This window comes from Symphalangus syndactylus, chromosome 7, assembly GCF_028878055.3.
Source record: "Symphalangus syndactylus isolate Jambi chromosome 7, NHGRI_mSymSyn1-v2.1_pri, whole genome shotgun sequence".
Classification (NCBI taxonomy): Eukaryota; Metazoa; Chordata; class Mammalia; order Primates; family Hylobatidae; genus Symphalangus; species Symphalangus syndactylus.
The window spans coordinates 28,444,971-28,468,617 of NC_072429.2; the positions used below are offsets into that span (position 1 = coordinate 28,444,971).

Below are 23,647 nucleotides of genomic sequence, written 5' to 3' on the forward strand. Positions count from 1 at the left end.
GGGAAGTAGTCATATGTCCAGATCATGCAGGACCCTGAAGAAAACAGAAAGGGCTCTTCATTCTGTTATTTTCAGTAAGATGGAAGAGAATTTGGGGGTTAAAGGTGAGGACTGGCATGGCCTAAAGTGTGTTTTAATAGGATCACTGTGACTTCTGTGATAAAAGCAGACTGCAAGGACAGAAGCTGAAGCAGGAGGTGAGTTAGAAGGTTCCTGCAATATCCAGGTGAGAGCTGATGATGGCTTTGCCTGGGCTGGCAGTGGAAGTGATAAGAGGTGGCTGAATGAATATTTTGAGGATAGAATTAACAGAAATTGTTTTTTGGTTAGAAGTGAGGTGTGAGAGGAAGAGAGGATTCAAGGAAAATACCAAGGTTTCTGCCTGAGCCTGAGCAATTGGGAAAATTGGTAGCTAAAATAGGAAAGACTGTATGAGGATCTGGACTGCATGGAGGTAGAGATGAAGGGAGGGGTGGTGAATGTCAGGAGCTCAGTTCTGGCACATTGAGTTTGACATGCCTATTAGACTTCCAAGTGGAAATGTTAATTATGCAATTGAATAAACAGGTCTTGAGTTGCAGGGAGAGGTATCAAATTGGGGATACAAATTTGGGTGTATTTAAAACCTTTATTCAACCTAGGGAGTGTATATAAAGAAAAAAAAAGGTGTATATAAAGAAAGAAAGGACTGAACTAAGAGTGGCCCCAAAATTTAGAAGTCAGAGAATCAGAAAGACTCTGCAAAAGAGATTGAGAAGGAGTGGTCTGAAAGAGAAAAAGAAAACCTGGCACATATGATGCCCTGGGATTCAAGAGAAGAAATTGTCTCAAGGAGGAGAAATTTATCAACGTCAAAAGCTATTGCTTGTGCAAATAAGGACTGAGAAATAAATTAAAAGCTAATTAAAGTAAAAAAAAGAGGTAGAAGTATATAGCTAAAAAGTGAATAGAGAAGATTAAATAGAATGTCTAAAAACAAACAAAAAAACCCCAAAAAACTGGTTTACTACAAAATAAAGTGGGAAAAAAGAGAAAAAGGCAAAAGAAGATATAGGACTTTCTTAAATAAAATATAGGACATATTTAAAACCAAAGCGTATTAGTAATTATATTAAATATAAACTGCTAAGTACTCCAATTAAAAGGCAGAGACAGTCGGGCGCGGTGGCTCACGCCTGTAATCCCAGCACTCTGGGAGGCTGAGGCAGGCGGATCACAAGGTCAGGAGATTGAGACCATCCTGGCTAACATGGTGAAACCCCATATCTACTAAAAATACAAAAAATTAGCTGGGCTCGGTGGCGGGCACCTGTAGTCCCAGCTACTCAGGAGGCTGAGGCAGGAGAATGGCGTGAACCTGGGAGGCAGATTTTGCAGTGAGCCAAGATTGCGCCACTGCACTCCAGCCTGGGTGATAGAGCAAGACTCAGTCTCAAAAAAAAAAAAAAAAAAAAAAAAAAAAAAAGGCAGAGATTGCTAGACTAAATAAAAGTAGCAAAATTCATACATATGGTGTCTACAAGAAAAAAACATTTTAAATATAATGACATCGTTTACATGTAAAAGGATGAAAAAGGTATATCATAAAAATACTATTATATAAGAAAACTGGAGTGAGTATATTCACATCAGATAAAGTGGACTTCAGAACAAAGAGCATTGCCAGAGGAAAAAAAAAGGGATATTTCATAATGATAAGGTTAACTTGTTACGATAATGTTATAACCATAATGCAAAACCATGTGTTCCCACTGGAATGGTTAAAATTTAAAAGACTGACAGCATCAAATACTTTCAAGAATATAAAACAACTAGTATTCTCATACATTGCTGATAGCAGTGCAAAATGGTATAGCCAGTTTAGAAATCAGTCTACTAGTTTTTCATAGTTAAATTTACATCTACTTATGAACCAGCAATTTATTCATGTGTATAGAGCCAAGAGAAATGAAAACATATGCTTTTAAACGATGTGGATAAGAATGTTTATAGCAGCTTTGCTCAAAATAGCCCCGACTTGAGACAACCCAAATTTCCAGACAAGAGAATGGAAAAAAATATGATATAATTATAAAATGGAGTACTACTCAGCAATTCAAAGGAATGAATCACTGTTACGCATAGCAACGTGAATGACTCTCCAAACTATTTTTTTTTAGCAAAAGAATTCAGATACCAAAAAAATAAAATGCGGTTTTTGCAATTACTTTTACTTTAAAATTGTAAACCATAATTATGAAGTCCTGGGACAAGCAAAGCTAATCTACAAGGATAACTCAGAAAAGTATGTGCTTCTGGAGTAGTGGATCGGTGGCAGGGTTTAACTGGGATGAAGCAGAAGGCTGCTTTCTGGGATGATGGAAGTGTTCTTTAGCTCTATAGGGGCATGGTTACTTCGCTACAGTTCATCTCACTGTATGATTATTATAACTCAACAAAACTGTTTATATAAAAGGAAAAAGTTTAGAAATAAAATATTTTAAAAGTAAAAAGATAGAGATCTATGATACTTGTCACTTATGCACAAAAAAGCCAAAAAATCTCTATATTTCTATTGATACGATGCATATGTGTAGAATTAAGAGCAGCATTTTTACATTAAAAGAATCTGACTCAGTAGCTGTTCCTGTCTGACTCAGCACTAATCATAACTAACAATAGCATTTTCTCGCTTACATTTCACAACACTCTTTATGTAGTGGTTTGTTTTACTTACTCCATTTCACACATGAAACAACCGAATACTAGAGAGTAAAATGACTTGCCCAGGGTGATATCATTGTCGAGCAGTAGAGTTAGAACTTGACTGCATGTTTTGATTACCCTAGAGTTGGTACCTTTAACCACCACGTTGTACTTCTTTTCTAGAGGGGACACAGGCACTCTCTAAGGGGTCTCCTGAGTCTCTGTAAGATCTCAGACAATCTCACCACGTATTCTGTCTGTCTCCGATCATTCTGTCTTCTGGGGCTTCCAGATTCTATCTCACCCCCTTGTACCTGGTTCTAAGCTGCCTACCTAGCTCCTTTAGACCAATGCTTCATTTAGAGTCACTGCCCAATGCTTCATTTAGAGTCACTGCTTGGCTTTTGTCTTTGGTTTTATGCCTATGTACTATCTTTTGTCTTTGGTTTTATGCCTATGTACTGTACTACTCACTAAAGCAAAACTTGAATGTGTTGGATCTTAGGAAAACCAGTCCTTATCAATCAGAGTTTTAAATGTCTGACTTGCAGATTCTGATAATTCAACTACTTTGTGTTTTCCAAAATTCAAAATTTCTAAAGGCTAAGGCTAGATCTGGCAAGAAAGCAAGAGAAATAAGTAATAGGTTAGAATGTAAAACAAACAACCTTTCAGCAAGCTGTGCCTTTTAACCCTGGGAAATACTCTGGTGCCTTAGAGAACACAGGTCAATGTATCGCTTTTCCACTTTATTAAATTATTAGTATTAAAAAATAACTCTGAGCAAGCAACAAAACACAGCACAGTGCTTTCTACCAATAAAATTTAATTTGCTATCTCAAGAGCTGCTGGCTTTTATCGCCATAGATTGGAGCATGGTATTTTCAGGGATAAAGTTTTTTTTCTTCTTTTTATCTAGTTTGGAGGAAACATGGCCAACATTAGTTCCAAATATTTTATTTCAAACATAAAGCACAGAACCAATACTAATAAACAACAGGCTCTTATGCCAACATTGGTGCATGTTTTTGTTATTGCATTATATTCCATGAGAGTTATTGTGCATAATTAAATAGAAAAAAAACCCTTGAACTTGGAATTATAAAACCGTCACCACAAACCAACGATTCCACTTGATGTGTATGAAGTCATTAAATGTATTATAAAAAAAAAAAAGGAGAGGGAAAAATCTTTTCCTTGTAAATCATTAAAAATGCATGAGAGTTGAAAGCAAAGCAAACAGCCCATACATTTGCTTAGGGAACTACTACTGAAGAAGGCACTGCAATTCAGAACAGAAAATAAGGTTTTTTGAAATCAGCATGCCCTGTTATCCAAATGACTACCATGTGGGCTGTTGGGTAGAAAAGACTTATAAATTCCAAGAATATAAATATTGGTCCTGGCATCCTGTAATAAAAAAAATGCTTGGAGGGTGGCTGTGGTCTAAAGGAGCCTCATGATTGAACAATTCAAAGGATGGGCTGCCATGGGATCTGTGAATGGCAAGAAGATCCAGAAAAACACATGCTGAGTTAGGACCTGTCTTCTGGACAAGGGTCAAGATGCACCACCTTCACACCAATAGCAGAAACAATGGGTTTACAGCCAGTTATTTAGATATCAGTCTATTGATTCTGGAGGATCACCAAATTCATGTCACAATTCAGTCTATGTCAGCAGTGCATATCTGCTCTGAAAAGCTTTTGTTTAATATGCTATAACCACGAGACATTAACAAAATGGGCAGAAGTAGAAAGGGACCAGGTGGCACATATGTCAATCAGCATTCTTTCCCTTGCTAGGAAGATCTTCATTCAAACTGGCTCAGGTAGAAGCATATCTTTACTGAAAGGAAAGTCTAAGACAGTCCAAGACTGGTGTATTAGTCCCTTTTCATACTGCTATGAAGAAATACTTGAGACTGGGTAATTTATAAAGAAAAAGAGGTTTAATGGAATCACAGTTCCACATGGCTGGGGGTGCCTTACAATCATGGTGGAAGGCAAAGGAGGAACAAAGGCATGTCTTACATGGCAGCAGGCAAGAAAGCATGTGCAAGGGAACTGCCCTTTATAAAACAATCAGATCTCATGAGACTTATTCACTATCACAAGAACAGCATGGGGAAACCCACCTTCATGATTCAATTACCTCCCACCAGGTCCCTCCCACAACATGTGGGGTTAATGGGAGCTACAATTCAAGATGAGATTTGAGTGGGGACACAGCCAAACCATATCATTCCACCCTTTGCCCCTCCCAAATTTCATGTCCTCACATGTTAAAACCAATCACAACTTCCTAACAATCCCATAAAGTCTTAACTCATTTCAGCATTAACTCAAAAGTCCACAGTCCAAAGTCTTCTCTGAGAAAGGCAAGTCCCTTGTGCCTATGAGCCTGTAAAATCAAAAGCAAGTTATTTCCTAGATACAACGAGGATACAGGCATTGGGTAAATACATCCATTCCAAATGAGAGAAACTGGCCAAAACAAAGGTGCTACAGGCCCCATGCAAGTCCAAAATCCAGCAGGGCAGTCAAATCTTAAAGCTCTGAAATGATCTCCTTTGACTCCATGTCTCACATCCAGGTCACTCTGATGCAAGAAGTGAGTTCCCATGGTCTTGGGCATCTCTGGCCCTGTGGCTTTGCAGGGTATGGCCTTCCTCCTGGCTTCTTTCATGGGCTGGCATTGAGTATCTTTGGATTTTCCAAGTGCAAGCTGTTGGCAGATCTACCATTCTGAGGTCTGGAGGATGGTGGCCCTCTTCTCACAGCTCCACTAGGCAGTGCCCCAGTGGGGACTCTTTGTGGGGGCTCCAACCTCACATTTCCCTTCCATACTGCCCTAGCAGAGGTTCTCCATGAGAGCTCCGCCCCTGCTGCACACCTCTTTCTGGACATCTAAGCATTTCCATACATCCTCTGAAATCTAGGCAGAGGTTCTCAAACCTCAATTATTGACTTCTGTGCACCCACAGGCCCAACACTACATGTAAGCTGCCAAGGCTTGGGGCTTGCACCCTCTGAAGCAATGGTCTGAGCTTTACATTGCCCCCTTTTAGCCATGGCTGGAGCTGAAGCAGCTGGGACACAGGTTACCATATCCTGAGGCTACATAGAGCAACAAGCCCTGGGCTAGGCTCACAAAACCATTTTTTCCTCCTAGTTCTCTGGGCCTGTAATGGGAGGGGCTGCCATGAAGACCTCTGACATGTCCTGGAGACATTTTCCCCATTGTCATTGTCTTGGCGATTAACATTTAGTTCCTTTTAACTTATGTGAATTTCCGCAGCTGGCTTGAATTTCTACTTGGAAAATGTTGGGTTTTTTTTTTTTCTATCACACTGTCAGGCTGCAAATTTTCCAAACTTTTATGTTCTGCTTCCTTTTTAAACATAAGTTCCAATTCCAAACCATATATTTGTTAATGAATAAAACTGAATGCTTTCAAGAGCACCCAAGTTACATCTGGAACACTTTGCTGCTTAGAAATTTCTTCAGCCAGATACCCTAAATCATCTCTCTCAAGTTCAAAGTTCCACAGATCTCTAGGGCAGGGGAGAAATGCTGCCAGTCTCTTTGCTAAAGCATAGCAAGAACCACCTTTGCTCCAGTTCCAATAAGTTCCTCCTCTCCATCTGAGACCACCTCAGCCTGGACTTTATTGTCCATATCACTATTAGCATTTTTGTCAAAGCCATTCAACAAGTCTCTAGGAAGTTCCAAGTTTTCCCACATTTTTCTGTCTTCTTCTGGGCACTGCAAATTGTTCCAACCTCTGCCTGTTACCCAGTTCCAAAGTTGCTTCCACATTTTGAGGTATCTTAATAGTAGTACCCCACTCTACAGGTACCAATTTACTGTGTTAGTCTATCTTCATACTGCTATGAAGAAATACCTGAGACTGGATAATTTATAAAGAAAAAGAGGTTTAATGGACTCACAGTTCCACATGGTTGGGGAGGCCTTATAATCATGGTGGAAGGCGAAGGAGGAGGAAAGACACATATTACATGGTAGCAGGCAGGAGAGCATGTGCAGGGGAACTGCCTTTTCTAAAACCATCAGATCTCATGAGACTTATTCACTGTCATGAGAAACGCATGGGAAACCGTCCCCCACATGATTCAATTACCTACCACCGGGTCTCTCCCATGACACATGGGGATTATGGAAGCTACAATTCAAGTGAGATTTGGGTGGGGACACAGCCAATCCATATCAACTGGAGACCAATTCAGTTAGGCCACTTAGAAAACTCTATTGGAAGATGGGGCAGGGAGTCTCCCCTCCTTTTCTGCTTCACACAGAGTCACATGTAGGCCTTTTAGAAGAAGGGGCTATATGTGAATAGAGTACATTTCTATTAGTCATCTATTTTTCTAGGCTCATTGGACACATGGTTTTTTAATCCATGCCAGTTCTTTCTGATCAACTGATGGCTTTGCTGCTCCTTTCTAATTTAGGCTATCTGTAACATTGTCATGGCCCAACACTGGCCCCAACTTTACAACTTTACCTCCCATGTAATTGACTTTGCCTTTCCCCTTTGGTTTTTGTTTGTTTGTTTTTTAGAACAAGTTGTCCTGGTTTGGATCAAGGATTTATTCCTGGCCCAATCAGTAATGGCCAGAAGAATTGGTCAACTTCCCAATCACCAGGGATCAGGATGAAAACAGATTCTCTGAGGAAGGGGTGAGGACATGGCAAGCAAATTGACTGGAATATCCACAATCATATCAGGCTCTATAAACAGCCCTAAAATTACCAGAAATTGAACTTGCAGAAAATATATCCTATCCCAGGGTTGAAGACATATATTACTTAAATAATTACTATAGTTCTTCAATTCTAAAATGAATATATTTTTCACATTTTAACATTTTGCAAATTGAGACATAAGACTGCAATCAACCTGTACATTTAACACAGTGTTTTCCCCCTCCACATAATAGCTGCTATTAAATTGATGATGCATCTTAAGTTAAAGTTTCTCTAAAAATTAAGGAAACATGGAAAGCATAATTCCACTGGCTCATAGTTTTGTCAAAAGTGAGAAATTAAAACTTTTTATATAAAATTACTGTTAAGCACTATCTTCCTAATTGTTCTGTTTTTCTCACTTTCGTGGGGAAGATGACAATTTCATCATTTCCTCAGGTAATTCCCCAATCTCATTGTGTTACTCTGTCCTCTGATATCATGCCTAAATCATGTCTCCCTGGATTAACTCATTATTCCAATTAAAGTCCTTGATATATGTCAAAGGCATGCCCTTATTTGTGACAAAGCCATAAAAAATGTGTTGCTTTAATTCCCTCTATAAATCAGTTTTTCTACTCCATTCCCTTAATTATGTGCCAGTTTTCTCCGGAATCACTCCAATGTCTAGGATTTTTTTTCCTTAACCCAGAATGTTTCCAAAATACAAGTGTGGGATACCAATATGGTCTGACAAACCTGCTCTTCCTCGTTAGTGATACCCTTTACACCCAGTTCCAGTGACTCCTCTTTGTCAAATGATTCAAAAAAGAACAAAACTATCTCTAGATTCACCCTGCATGCTTACTTGTGGGGGCATTTGTTCATCATAAAGACTATCCAATTTGAATTATTTTTATATAGATAGCTAATTTTTCACTTTTTATCCTCCTATGGAATCTCTTATTATTATTTTAACTCCGGAGTTATTTATTTAGTCTGGTAGTTAGCACCAGGTGCTGTGGACCCGCATCATCAAGGAGTGGCATATGGTATAACAGGAAGACCATCCTACCCCAATAGAGGTTTTTGGTTTTGTTTTTTGTTTTGAGACAGGGTCTTGGTCTGCCATCCAGGCTGGAGTGCAGTAGTGCAATCTCAGCTCAGTGTAACCTCTACCTCCTAGGCACAAGCAATTCTCCTGGCTCAGCCTCTTGAGTAGCTGGGATTATAGGTGCACACCATCAAGCCTGGCTAATTTTTTTTTTTTTTTTTTTTTTTTTTTTTTAGAGATGGGGTTTCATTGTGTTGGCCAGGCTGGTCTCAAATTCCTGGCCTCAAGTGATCTACCCACCTTGGCCTCCCAAAGTGCTGGGATTACAGGCATTAGCCACCATGCCCCACCCCGTATCCCAATAGAGTTTTAGTTCAGGTTGTGATACTGACACACTATTTGGCTTTAAAGAGGCATTTAATGTCTCTGGGCCTAGCAAGCGGTTAGGAAGACAGAAATGGGTGATTCCTAGGACTTCTTCAGTTCTAACATTCCACAGTATCATTTCTTAATGGTCTGGTTAATATCTTTTCTGAGTTCTCATAGGCTCAAAATCAAACAAAGTCCTGGACCAACACCTGCAATATCTCGCCAAGCCTGCATTCATTACTCATATTCTGCATCTGTCAGGAGGTGACCATCCAGGCTCTTTCAAAGTCCATACCAAATGTACATGTGTGTTCACGCACACACATGCATGCACACACACTTAGCTTTGAAAGTGAGCATTTATGAAATCCAGTCCCACAGAAGTTCAGCTCTGTATCTTTTTTCCTGCTGGATACGCAAGAAAAAAGAAATGGTGTCCTTGTCCTTCACTCTGATAAGAAGGTGGCACACTGCCTTCCCCTCTGATAATCTAAAGAAGGAACTATTTATCTGGAATGATTTATGCCATTTTCTAATATTCTGATTATAAAAACGGGTGAATATACCACAAACTTACCTTAATAGACTGTGGCCTGCCCTGTGCAATCTTTTTTGTGTATTTTTGGTTTAGGACATCCCTCCTGCGTGCCCAGTCCCGTTGATAGGAAGCAGCCATGCCTGGACTGAATAATCGCCATTATGTGACTTCTCCCTAGTTTTAAGATTCCATTTGTTTGGCTTCTGGGTTCATCTCAGATCACAGTTCTGCTTGCTAAATGAAGAAGTAACTACCCAAAATCACATAGGCATGTATCAACACCTTTAATCTCCTAGGAGGCATATTGTCCTGACCTGCTGATTCGTATAGTATGTGTTATGCTCAAATTACTGAAGAATTCCCTTACCAGCCTTTTGTCAATAGTTATTTCTGCAAGGTCTTCGTTACTTTCTAATTGACTGAATTCATTTTCTTCGTTTCTTTCATTAAAGACAGGCTTAGAAATGACATCAATTATGTAGCTTTTCTAATGGCTTTCTTCTTTCAGGCTTGTCCTCGTTTCGAAACAGGTCTGTATTCTACCCTTAGCTTATATCATCTATCTATCTATCTATCTATCTATCTATCTATCTATCTATCTATCTACCTACCTACCTATCTGGCTACCATCTAGCCATCTATCTATCATCTGTCTTTTTGGATTTAATTGAGATTTTGAAAAATCACCAGTAACTGGATGTCTAGCTTTATAAACTTAGGTATGAATAACATTCCCCCTAGTAAGATTCCCCCTTGCCTTAGTGCAATATGCATGGAACTACGTGGCTGGATTAGGAGGAACCCAGCCTCTTTATTTCCTGACCATCATTTTCCCCTGATCTGGGCTTCTAAGATCAAGTCATCCTTGGTCTTTTTTACCTAGTGGATCCAAAAGTTTAATGTGCCTTCCTGAGGCTAGAAAATGCCCTACTACTATATAAAGTTCATTGTCCCAGAATGAACTACATCCCACCGGGCTCTGGGTGCTGCATTCCTTGCCAGTGCAAGTTCCTATTGAAGATTCAACAGGTCTTTCTTCAATGCTACGTTCAATTTGTTTCATGGTAAAAGTGCCCTGAATGCCCAAATTATAATTCAGGTGTGTGTGTTTTAATTCACTGAAAAAGTTGCTTCCCAAGGTTCAGTGTTGCACCTAGAATATCTGAATCTCTGCATGTTCCAGGGTCTTCTGTTCCCTGGGCCCAGAAAAACCATTCCCTTTACCATTTTAACGGAGGGTTGAAGTCCTAGATCTGTGTCTTTCCAAATTATATAAATAACCCTCAGTCATTCATTTTAGGAGCCTTGAAACCTCCCTTCACCAATGAGTCAGTAAAAAGGCACCCTGGCCACTTTACTAGATGGAGACAGCCTAGAATTATAGAGAAAAGGAGGGGCTCCATCATGACTCTCTTAGAAGGTCTTCAGGCTCCAAGGCAAATGTTCTTCCCACTCCATTGGGCTTGCTTAGCAATCGTTTTTCTGGCCAGATACCTCACTGTACACTCTAAATATTCTTAAACATTAAAGCATTTTGCTAGTGGCTTCCTTTCGCATTTCCTTCTGAGACACTATCCACACCTGGCTGACAATTTTAACGATCTGTGTAGCTGGCCAACTTGGCTCAACAAACCACAGTAAGGGTGTGGGTGTTTTTCATTGAATAAACTGCTTTTGCTGTTGTTACTGGCTTGACCAGTCAAGCAAATTAAAAGAAGTTGCATGTGCTTTTAAAAAATTAAACCATTTTTGTCACTTTGATCAGTGTTTTGTTGAAATCTAACTGATTTTTACTTGAGTTTGACACAAGTTGAGGTTTAAAATTGCTTTCATCTATAGACCTCCCCTTTCTATGAATAACCCATAGAGCCAGTCAACCCAGTATCACCATTCAGCTTGTCAGTTTTGCCTTCTGCTACTTGGGCATAAAATCTAATGGTCCGCATTCATTACTTAAGATCAAGATCTTTGAATATGGTAAGACCTTGAGGGGGTCTTTAGCCTGGTTTTGCCCTGCACTAGCTACATGACCTTGGGCAAATTACTTCCCTTTCTTTGCGCTTCAATCATCAAATGTGAAATCAGTTATTACTTCCTCTGTGATAAGTGCTCTTGTGGGTACAAAGATTACCAAAATAAGATCCCATGATCAATTAATTTATATTCTAAATGGAAGAAGAAGACAAAGACACAAATAAGTACATTGAGTAGTGAGTTCATGAGAGATCTACGAAGGGCCATGGGGGCATTAAAGAAGGAGAGATTACTTCTCTGGGGAAGAGGGTTATCTGGAGGCCTCCTTGAAGAAGGTGATATTTAATGAAGAGTTTGATTCAACAGGCAGCAGTAAAAATAAGAAGAAATCAGCAATAGCAACAGCAATAGCAGCTAACACTTTTAGAATGTCTCCTGCAAGCCAGACCCTATGCTGAGCAGGTGACTTGTACAATGTCACTCAACCCTTCCCACTGCCCCATGACTTAAGTATCATTAGCATATTTTATTTACAAGGCTGAGAGAGGTTCAATAACTTGCTGAAGAACACACATCTTGTAAGGTTGTGCCCAGATTTCAATCCAGAGCTTGTGTTCCTAACCACCGGGGATGTACTGCTTCCGGATAGTTGGAAGGGGGGTGACAACAGAACCAGTAGGAAGAGTTTATACACACACAAAAGAGGGCTGCAACAGTGTTCAAGGACAACTGGGTACTTATGTTTGGCTGCAGGAATGCATGAGAGAAGGGCAGGAGTAGGAGATAAGGATGAGAACATAAGCTGAAGTCCCCATAGGGAGAGATGGCCTTTAGGAGCCCTGCAATCAGAGTAAGTCACACAGTCAGAGATGTGCTTCAGGAAGACGGATTTGGAAAGGAAGGTCACTAAGGTTGAACTGAACGGACTTTGGACTGGTTGGATTCAGGGGAAAGGAAGGTCACTAAGGCTGAACTGAACGGACTTTGGACTGGTTGGATTCAGGGAGATGAAGGTGAGGCATGATTGCCAAGTTTCCATCAGGAGACAATGTGGAGGAAAGCATGTTAATAATTAGCAAGTGCCAATCAGATGTAAGATTTCTCTTTTCACTCATGCTTAAGTTGTGTAAGAATAGGGGTTCACCATGCTTTTCTCTCACTAAAGAATATTCAGATTCCCCCAGAAAATCTCCCTCAGGGAACAGAGTGGCAGCAGGGACACCTTCCAATGTCCTTTCTAAAATCATACGTCCTTGCAGTTTCCTAAGCCACAAGCACAACACACATAATGGTAACTGAGTTCTTCATCCCTTCACATCCCTGTCAAGAAGAGGGTTAGAGGTAAAACAGAAAGGTACACGGCTAGGGGCCAGTTTGAAACACATCCTAGTCACTTTCAATTTACATTATTTTGGACCAAGTCACTGATCTCTGTGCACCAAATTATCTCGTTAAATCCTCTTAACCACTCCAGGAGGCATAGTTAATCCCATTTTGCAGGTGCAATAAACTGAAGCTCAAAAAAATTAAGTAAATTACCCAGTGGAAGGGCTGGGGTATGAACTCACATCTGTCATGCTCAAAAGACTAGGGGTTATCAGATCACTAAAGTCTTTAAAAATGTAACATTAATTTATTTGTAGTACTGACAGTCTCTGTTTTAAGTACTCTAAAGTATATGTAGCTTCTCAAGTGACCTTCCAATACTTCTTAATTTTATAACACAGAAGTTTCTAGAACAATTTTTCCAAGCATCTTAGGTTTTGCTGAAAGAGGCTCTTGCATAATTCCAACCCTCGCAAAACTCTCTTAATGATGTTATTTTATACCATAGGCATTGTGGTTGGCCTGAGTCAGCCTTTTTTTTTTTTTTTTTTTTAACTTTTGATTTTTTTCTCGCCCTACCCCATTCTTTTCCGGTCAATATTCATTTTAAATGCAAGAAGTCAGCCTCGTTTTTAGCTGACGAGGATGGTTGTTCACATACCTTTCGGGTGTATAACTGACAAGTGTCCACTCAGGTGTGGGGCTGATTCTAAACAATCCCCTGAAATGTTCAAAGGAGAAAATGCAGGGGAAACCAGGAATTTGCTGAGCAATGGATTTGCTGATAGTTACAGCCAAAGTGGTTCCTAAATGTTGTTCTGAAAAGCTTGGTGATTAGAAAAGGTGAGATTGGCAGCTTTCAAGCATTTCCACTCCAGCCCCCTGTGTCTTCTTTACTAATTCTTTCATGGATGAGAGTAATCTGCCCACCTGGGGCAGCAAAAACCCCTCTTCCAGATGCAACTCTTCATCCAGCCCCAATCTCAGAACTCCTTTTCCCTCCTAGTGCACTCAGTAACCCTCTCTTTGTGGACAAAGTGCCTGCTCGGTGGCATTTTAATCCTAACCGCACGTTTGAATCACCTAGGAAGCTTTAAAGAATGTAAGTACCTGGGCCTCACTAATACTAGTTAAAACTGTGTTCACGGAGGTGGGTCCTGAGGTCCTCAGGTTACACTAACGTGTAACATGTTCAGATCTACCATTTTAGGGAGTCAGAGCTCTGGGCCAGGGTAATTCTGAAGAAGAAATGTTTGAGTAAAAGTTTGTCTTGAGGTCTCACTGTCATCCTTTTTCAAGAGTAAGACATGTTATTAAAAAAAAAAAAAAAACCTTACATTTAATCAGGAGTTAATCTGATTTTCCAAAAAGCAGAAAGCAATACCCATTCTAATTTTGAAAACAAAGGAGAATCAAGCAGCAATGTGTATTAGGATCTCACCATGGTAGCTTTATTTTCTCCACTCCCCTTCTCTCCATCCCAACCAGGCTGTATATTTTTTTGAAAGAAGATGGCATCTCGCTCATCTCTGCATTCTTCAGGCAGTATTTGACATAGGGTCTGGCACTGAGTAGATATTCAGTAAACGCCTATTAATGGAAGTGAATCTGTAATTTACTCTTTGCAACATATGTAGAAGCTTCTGCAACCATAGGCCCAGCCAAGGTGAGGCTCCTATTCCCTATACACTATGCAGAGATGCAAATACTCTTCGCAAAGCCACTTTCCCACAGCATCTTGCTGAACTTGACTTAGTTTCTCACAGACTGTATCCTTAACACCAGTTTCCATTATATGAATGCATGCCAATGATCCCTACAGAGATCAAACACCTGAAGCCTAGTCCAGGTTTGCTTTAAAAAAAATAATAAAATAAACTTTTACATTTTAGAATAGTTTTAGATTTCCAGAAATGTCACAAAGAGATTACAAAGAGTTCCTGGATACTCCTTTCCCAGATTTCCCTGTGGTTAACATCTTACATTACTGTGGTACATTTATCAAAATAAGGAATCAACACTGATACATTACTATTAACTAAACTCCATACTTCATTCAGATTTCACTAGTTTTCCTCTAATGACATTTTTCTGTGCCAGGATCTTATCTAAGACTTTATGTTACACTTAGTTGTCATGACTTCTTAGCCTCCTCTGGTCTGTGACGGTTTTTCCGACAAACAGATTCTTGTATTTGACGACCTTGACAGTTTTGGGAAAAGCTAGACAGGTTCTTTGTAGGACATCCTTCAATTTGGTTTTGTCTGACATTTTCCTTCATGGGGTCATGGATGGGTTGGGAGAGAAAGATGGCAGGGGTGAGGTACCTTTCTCATCACAGGATGGTGCCATTCCTTTCAGATCTTTGGGCTTTACTTTTGAGAGAACTATGCTGTAATGGTAGGTCTAGAGTCAGATGGCCTGATCCCACATGCTGTCTCTACTACCTACTCATGTGTAATGTCAGGCAAGTCCATTGTTCTCTCCAAGTCTCACTTGCTTTATTGGCAAGCTGGAGTAACAAATACATGTCGTATATATTTATAACATTCACCACAGTACCCAGCACATGGTTAAGTGTTAAAGACATGATAACTATTCTCACTATTTATCATTGTTAATCATTATCTTGATAAAATTTTCCCCATGTTTTCTACGTTGAATATGAGAGATGAACCAGGTAATATTTACAGTTCCTTTAAGTCATAATATTCTTGGATTATGGGTAAATGTATTCAGGTGTTTTGCATATTTTTTTAAAAATTGATTCATCACTGTGTGCTGTTTCACAATTCCCCAGTCTAATTTTCTAATTACCCTTTGTAACTGAAAGCTGACTTAGCAATTCTGCCAATACTAGTTTAATTGGGTTTCTCTATAGATCAGAAGCAGCTACAAAGTATGAAAAAGCAGTAGACATAGAATGAGATGTGAGTTCAATCAGGAGATGGGAGTTGACATTATCAGTTGTTAAGTTAGTTTGGAGTGTGTTTCAGTTCTAGGGATGGGTTGACCTTGATTCAGCCAGGCTCCCTTGAATGAGTTCATCCCAATTAGACTGTAAATTATTTGAGAGAAAGTGGCATCTACCTCCATGGTAGATGAAGGGCTGAACCAAGGGTGTGACCTAGGATGATGAGTAGAATGTGGCAGGGCACAGTGGGAAAAAAGAGGCACCTTATGGAACATTTAGCAAACCTAGTCTAACAGGCAAGAATTGTCTAGCACGGCTCCAGGGCTCTCCCTAAAGTATGGCTGGCAGTTCAACCTCAAGTTCGTCATCTACAAAGTGAGAATAAATAATTCCCAGCTTCTGGAATTACTGAGAGGCTCTAATGGGACCATATACTTGGAAAAGCATTATAAACGTGAAAAATGCTATTTAGATTTACTATTACTTGTGAATGTCTAGGATGGAAAACAGTGAATAGTAAGTGGAAATGGGCTTATCATATTTACACAAGCACATAGATTCTTCCTGTCTACAAAGATCAATGACATGGCTCAAGCATAAGCCTGGCAAAGGTGAGCTTTGCTGTCTGTAATGCTTAGGAAGTTTGAGTTTAGGAACTCTTATAAATCTTGAGGCCACTAGGGTAAACCTTGGAACAACTCAGTCAACCAATGGATGTACAGGAGTCTAGATACAGTGGGTTGGGAATTAATGGGAAACTTGCTTCTCTCAGATAAGAGCCTCTGTTAATTAACATTTTAAATTTTAATGTGTCAATAATTTAGGAGCCTAGTTTGCTTAGGTTGTGGTTTGGTTTTTTCCCCCCCTCCTATGAAGAATAATATTGCAGGGCAAAATCACTGAGCAGAGCATTTCTGCAAGTTTATTAGGAAGGTGAGAGGAGGTTAGTAGATTATCTTAACATAACCATTTCTTTTGTTGCAGGGGCTGGTTCCTGATTTTTATTTTATGAGCTCAGGATGATGAATCTGATCCTAAAATCTGAGACACACGTCTTGAAATTGGGGCTATCTCAGAAAATAGAGGTAAATGGTAAATAAGAAGTTTTGCCATTCAATTATTGTCCAGGTTACTACGTTTAGACTGTACCTAAAATGAACCAATATAGTCACCTAGAAAGTGAAAATATCAATAAGCTCGTTGTTTCATCTAGAGCAGGAGTTGGCTAACTATAGCCCGTAAGCTGAATCCAGCCCTCCTCCTATCTTCATAAATAAACATTTTATTGGAACAAAGCCATGCCCATTTGTAGGCATGTCCCCCATGGCTGGTTTCACACTGTTGTGGAGACAGAGATGGCATGACCCACAAACCCTAAAATATTTACTATCTGACCCTTTCCTGAAAAAGTTTGTCAACACAAGATCTGAGATAATTTTAGGCAAACATTGTTTTATTTGAATTATTAAGTGTTCATTTTAAAATGTATTAGAAAAAGATAAAACTGCCAATATGCAGTTTTGTTTTGTAGATTTCTGTTATTGTTGTGAGAACAAGTTAAATAAGATAAATAAGGAAAACTCTGAGTCAGTTTAAGGAAGAATACTACATAAATAATACAAAAAAAGGTCACAGTAAAATGTAAAACTCTAATATTTGAGAAACACAGACACATTGGGCAACAAACAATTTAATTTGTTTGATTTTTATAGTGAATTGACCTCTTTGGTTCCAAGAACATTGGCCTGAGAGGTTTTTAAAAAGTGTCTTTTTAACTTATCTCTAAGTCTAAAATAGTTTGGGCAGAAATTAATCAAGTAGCATTAATGGCTTCCCACTCCTACACACGAAGAAGAGACATAGATGAACACCTCATTTGTAGTAACACCGACATAAGCAAACCTGTTGTGGTGGGGGAGAAGAAACAAGAAAAGAATTTTTGAAGTAAAGCCTTAATTCTGGTCTTTGCTCACCAGAAAATGGTCTTGACTAACTGGAAAATTCCTTAAGGTGTGAAATCAGACCTTAAAGCTGTATGCTTTGTCATGTGATCATGAACAAAAGAACTCAAACTAATCTGGTTCTACCACCAGTGGACAAGTACGTAGGCTATAAAGAAAACCATGTACAGCCCCCATAATGTACCACCTTCAGCTCACTCTAGGCCCGTGTTTCTCTCCAGAGTCGAATCTGCTCAAATTAACTGCAGGACTTTCCAGGATCAGCATAGAGATAGAGGTTGCAATTTTGCCCAAATCTTTCTGACTATAGAACTCTTTTCTCATGGGGCATTTTGGGAAAGGCCTCTTTTAAGGATCTAGAGAAAAATGGACATAGATAGGCATCAATATGACTTGGGGTCTGGAATGTATTTTATTTTGACTTTTTTTTTGGAACTCCTTTTCTTTTGTTTGCATCATCAGTCTAATGAGAAGTGAGTTTCATGGCAGCAGATGGTACAGCTTCCAAACGTGAGAGGATTTGTGCACAGAGAATACTTGGGAACTTTGAAAATCAGTCTGTGTTAAAACTTTTAGGAGACTAATTAGACATAGATACCAAAATCCTTAAAATTGTCCCTTGTCTTGCATTATCTTCAGTCAGCAATTTCACTTTTACAAATTATCCTTCGGAAATAACCAGAGATATACGTATAAGGGGATTCCTTGTAGAGTGATTTATAATACTAAAAAATTGGAAACAATTTAAACGTTCAATAACGAATGATTGTTGAGAGGGCTTAAATATATTAGAATATTAAGTAGGCAATAAAAATCATAAGACTATAGAGTACTTATTGACATAGGAAGTTGTTTATAATATTTATAACATATGTAAGGGAAAGTACTATTAAATGGTATTAGTAGTATTCTACTTTTATACAACTATGCAAGTGAATAAACATGAAGAATATTAAAAAGACACAGGCAGTATAAATAGTGAGATTATTTTGGGTGGTGGAATTATGGGGAAAATATACCTTAATTGTGCTTTTCTGTTTGCCAGTTATCCTGCATTGAGCTGATATCATTTAATTAGAAAAAGAGTTAGACACAATTACAGTAGAAAATCTTACAAAAACAGATTTCTCCTTATATCACTTTTTCCAAAAGGACCTACGACATGGAACATTTTGCAGATGTACTAGGTTACATACCGTTAGGACCAGAAAGGATTTTCTTCCAGGTGCTAGTATGGCCAAGGATGACACCAGAGCCCAGAGGTTTCATGCTAAAAATTGCTCTTTGTGTTTGGTTCTGTTCAGAAACACGTCAATGTGAGGAATGACTGGGCCAGCATCTCAGGAAATGACCTCTGGTTTGTAATCCACATGGACAATTTCCCTGTAGCACATCAAAGCCCTGAGTCAGCTTGTCCTATAGATCTGCTCCCCCTACATATAGCTTAGATCTCCACAGTCTTGTCACTTCCTTCCTCTGTCCACATTTCACCCCGACATGACAATGCCAGAAGTAAAGTATTTGAGTCAGAGTCAAGCTGGAGAATGACGCAGTGTAGGCTAGGCATGGCATCCCAGTTGCTTCTGCATCAGATAGCTAGCCCTATCTTCACCTTGTTGGGTAAAACTAAACCAGCCAGCACAAATCTCTGTCCAGTGCATCTTTAAAGATTCTCCCAATGTCAAACATTATTTAAAGAAAGAAATTTGTGACCCTGCTGGATGGCACTGGCCTGAGGTGGTTTGCTATGAACTCACTATGTGACCTTAGATAAAAAGTCTCCCTGTTCTAGACCTCAGTTTCCTTGCCTATTTAATGAGATGCCTTGATTCACTTTCTAATGTTTATTGAGTTTCCACTCTGGGGCACAAAGGTGCACAAGACAGACATACCCCTTGCCATAGTGGAGCTTACAATTTAGTGGAATAGACAGATAGCATTTTAAAAAGCAAATCTAAAGTAGTGTGGAAGTATTCCACAGAGGAGAAATTATAGGGATTCCACTGAAACCAAAGGAGGGGCAGCTAGGCCAGACTCAGGGAGTCAAGGAACATCTTGGCACCAGTAATATCTGTGATGGTTAATACGGAGCATCAACTTTATTGGATTGAGGGATGCAAAGTGTTGTTCCTGGGTGTGTCTGTGAGGGCGTTGCCAAAGGAGATTAACATTTGAGTCAGTGGACTGTGAAAGGCAGATCCACCATCAATCCGGGTGGGCATAATCTAATCAGCTGCCAGCGCAGCCAGGATAAAAGCAGGCAGATGAAGGTGAAAAAAAACTAGACAGGCTTAGTCTCCTGGCCTACATCTTTCTCCCATGATGGATGCTTTATGCCCTCGAACATCGAACTCCAAGTTCTTCAGCTTTGGGACTCTTGGACCTTTGACTGCAGAATGAAGGCTGCACTATTGGCTTCCCTACTTTTGAGGTTTGGGGACTCAGACTGGCTTCCTTGCTCCTCAGCTTGCAGATGGCCTATTGTGGGACCTCACCTTGTGATTGTGTGAGTCAATGCTCCTTAATAAATTCATCTTTATGTATACATCTATCCTATTAGTTCTGTCTCTCTAGAGAACCCTGACTAATACAACATCTGAAAAGTGACTTTGAGAAGACATACTGAAATATGAGTAAGAGTTAGTGAAAGAGGGTGATGGGAGGAAACAATTGCCTACCAAAGGCCCAGAAACAGGAGGGTAACTGATTAGTTCAGCAGGTTAAAAGAAATTCATATGGTCAAAATGGAGGCTGCAAGAGGGTGTGGAGTGGGATGAAGGCAAGCCATGTCAAAGTTTAGATGGGTGCTGTCCAATAGGTACACAATGTGAGCCACGCATGTCATTTTAAATCTTCTAGTAGCCATATTTTAAAAGTACAATGAAACAACTGAAGCTAATTTTAATAATATATTCCAGTTAACCCAATTATCTAAAATATTATTTTAATATGTAATCAATATAAAATTATCAATAAGATATTTTACAACTTTTTTTTCTACTAAATCTTTGAAATCTGATGTTTACATTTAAGCTTATCTATGTTCTGAATCATCACATCTTGAGTGCTTGGCAGCCTCATGTGTGGCTATTGCATTGGACCAAATAGGTTTAGACTTTATCCTTGGGATGACGCAAAGCCACCAAAGGGCGATAACAAGGGATAAGATGTGATGATCACCAGGCTGCTATGTAGATAGTGGATCTGAAGGGAAAATGTGAGAAGCAGGGAAACAGCAAAGGAGGATACTGAATAAATCTATAGAAAACATTTGGTTAATGGCAGGGAGAATAAATAGATCTCGATGGAGTCAAGAGATATTTCGGAAGAGATTTAAACATCTTGACATGCACATGAGCCCATGAAGCACTCAGACCCAAGAGTTAATTCACAAGGCATAATGATGTATTTATTTTTTCCCCTTTGACCTCTTCAAGCTGAAAGTCACAGACCTGGGTGAGAAGTCATGGAGGCAAGATTGGTTTCCTAGGAGCCGTGTAGCAAATAGTTTTGGTGAATGGTTTGTGGTGCTGTTTTGACCCTTTATAGTCTGTGGAGAGTGAGATAGAGGAATCATCAGACAGCCTGAGAGTGATTATCACTTTTTTTCTCCTCTTTCCATCAGCTGACACATTGAATTTGTGAAGAGAGGAGGGGAAGAGGAGATAGGTGGAGAAAACTGCTTCTTAGGAGTGATTACAGCCACAGAGAGACTTGAAGAGACATCTTTGGACCCCATATTTCTTTTGCCACCAGTGACTTCCAAATCAAATGAGTCCAATCTGCAGATCAAAATGAGATTTTTCTTATTGACTTCCCTGAAAGCTTAGCCGGCTCTCTGCAAATCGAGTCATGTGTATCCTGCATCCTCATCAACCATTGCCGATTGCAGGGATGTCGGAACTGGGCCAAGATTGGCAAATATGTCACTGATGCATGAGGCTAGGGAAAATCCAGCTCTTATTGGCCTGGCAGTGCTGACCTGGTTTGTCCGTAAATGAAGAGCAAATGCAATTTGCAAAACACATAGAACTGATAAGGGATTACAACAAGGCGGGATTCAAGCTGCTTTTCAAAGAGCAGGCCCTCTTGAAAAGGGGACAAAGCCGATTTCAAGATTGAAATCGGACAGTGTTTCTTAAAGTGTGCTCTGTATGCCATCTTTATCATAGTTACCTGGAGTTTATTTTAAAAATATGTATCTGGGTCTAACCCCAGGCCAGTTGAATTAGAGAGTCTGGGGGTAGGGCACGGGAAAACTCCACATTTAACAAGCCCCCGAGTGATTCGTGTGCACATTAAAGTCTAAGATGTCCTTGAAGAAGGAAAGTTTTTCCACTTGGGTATTGGAAAAAACACTGAATTTGGAGTCAGCCCACTTGATCCTTCACACGGACTCTGCTGTTAACTGGCTGGATGACCTCGTAGTGAAGGGGAAAGGAAACGGGATGTGAAATCAGAAGCAGGCATAGGCCTACCTCTCACAGAAGAGCTGTGTAATGACAGTTAATAGCTAAGCTAAGTCTCACCCTCACCACCCGAAAATGCAGAGCTGGGCTCAGGTGACCTTGAAAGGTGTGGTAGCTCTGACGGTCTATTTCTTTAAATCACCTAACATCAGTTTCTTCATCTGAAAAATGGGAAGTTTATGTTCTGTTTTGGCTATGCTTTTTGGGGGATTCAATAAAACAATGTACATACATTTAAAAATATGTATATACATTTAAAAAATATTTTTAAAGGTTGACACAATATAGAGAAGTAGCATTAATTTATGATAGTTATCTCTACTTAGAGCAAGTTTGTCAAACCAATGCCCCAGGGACTACATGTGGCCCAGGATGGGGGCTTTGAATGCGGCCCAACGAAATTCATAAACTTTCTTAAAACATTATGAGATTTTTTTTTTTTTTTGCTATTTTCTTTTTTTACCTCATCAGCTATTGTTAATGTTAGCGTATTTTATGTGTGGCCCAGGGAAGCCAAAAGATTGAACACCCCTGACTTAGAGTATTATTTGTCATAAGACTTCCCACACTGATAAAGTCTCCTTAAAAGCATAGTATTTTTTTTTTTAGCAACACTGAAATCAAGGTGCATTTTACTTTTATGGCATCTTCCAATTACAATAGGCAACAATATTTCTTCCTTATTGCCACACAAAATAATGGTGCATCTTACAATTGATGGCATCTTAGATTCTGTTAAATACAATGAATGTTTTACAGATTTGGGGGTATGTGTTAGCGATACACAGGTTCATATGGAATTATGTTGTTCTCATAGCTTTCATACATTAATTTTTCCAGTAGCGCTACCTGCTAAGTATCAGAAGTTTTCATTGTATTCCGTTTCTTCTTCTTCTTCTTTTTTATTATACTTTAAGTTCTAGGGTACATATTTTTGTTTGTTTGTTTTTTTTACAAAGCACAATACCAAGTACAAAGGGATTTTGTGTTTGTTTTCTATAGCTCACATAGTGTGAAATGGGCCATGTTAACCTCTACTGATCCTCTGTTTAACACTACCGCCTGCCTTGGAGAGCATAAGAGAGTCACTTTGTAATACTCCAGGTTTTCTTTCCAAATATTCAGAAACAGCCCTTATTAATGGCTATACCTTAACTTGGCATTCAAGTCTATCAATAATTTGGCCACTGTCTTCTTATACCTACCCAATACTAGCAAAATTTGATTATTTGATGACATACTTTATATTCTCCTAACTTCACAACTTTGTGCTTTTTTGTGCCATATCCTTGCTCTGAAATGTCCCCTTTATCACCAATATCTGCCCAACAGATTCCTACCTATAAAAATATTTCAACTATTCAGGAGGCTGAGGCAGGAGGATCACGTGAGGTCATAAGTTCAAGTCCTGCCCAAAGAACATAAAAAGACCTTCTCTCTTTAATTAAAAAAAAAAAATCATGGATACATGCAAATATTTAGCTTCAAGAATGTTGACTTTGCTGCTGTATATAAAAGCAAAAGCAAATATGCAAACAAAAATGGGACATGGCATAAATGTCCAACATTAGGGGATTGATTACATAGGTGCAGTTGTACAATAGAATACTACATGCCAATTTGTGTGTTGTTTTAAAGAATGTTTAAA

At 39.3% G+C, this 23,647-nt stretch overlaps 1 long non-coding RNA gene across 1 annotated transcript; it reads left to right on the top strand.

Moving 5' to 3' along the window:
* Window positions 1-22,240, top strand: LOC129486087 (uncharacterized). The gene is made up of 4 exons (XR_010121676.1): window positions 1-197; window positions 16,554-16,654; window positions 18,835-20,036; window positions 21,156-22,240. It is a non-coding gene; the product is annotated as an uncharacterized lncRNA (long non-coding RNA).
* Window positions 22,241-23,647: the final 1,407 nt, after the last annotated feature.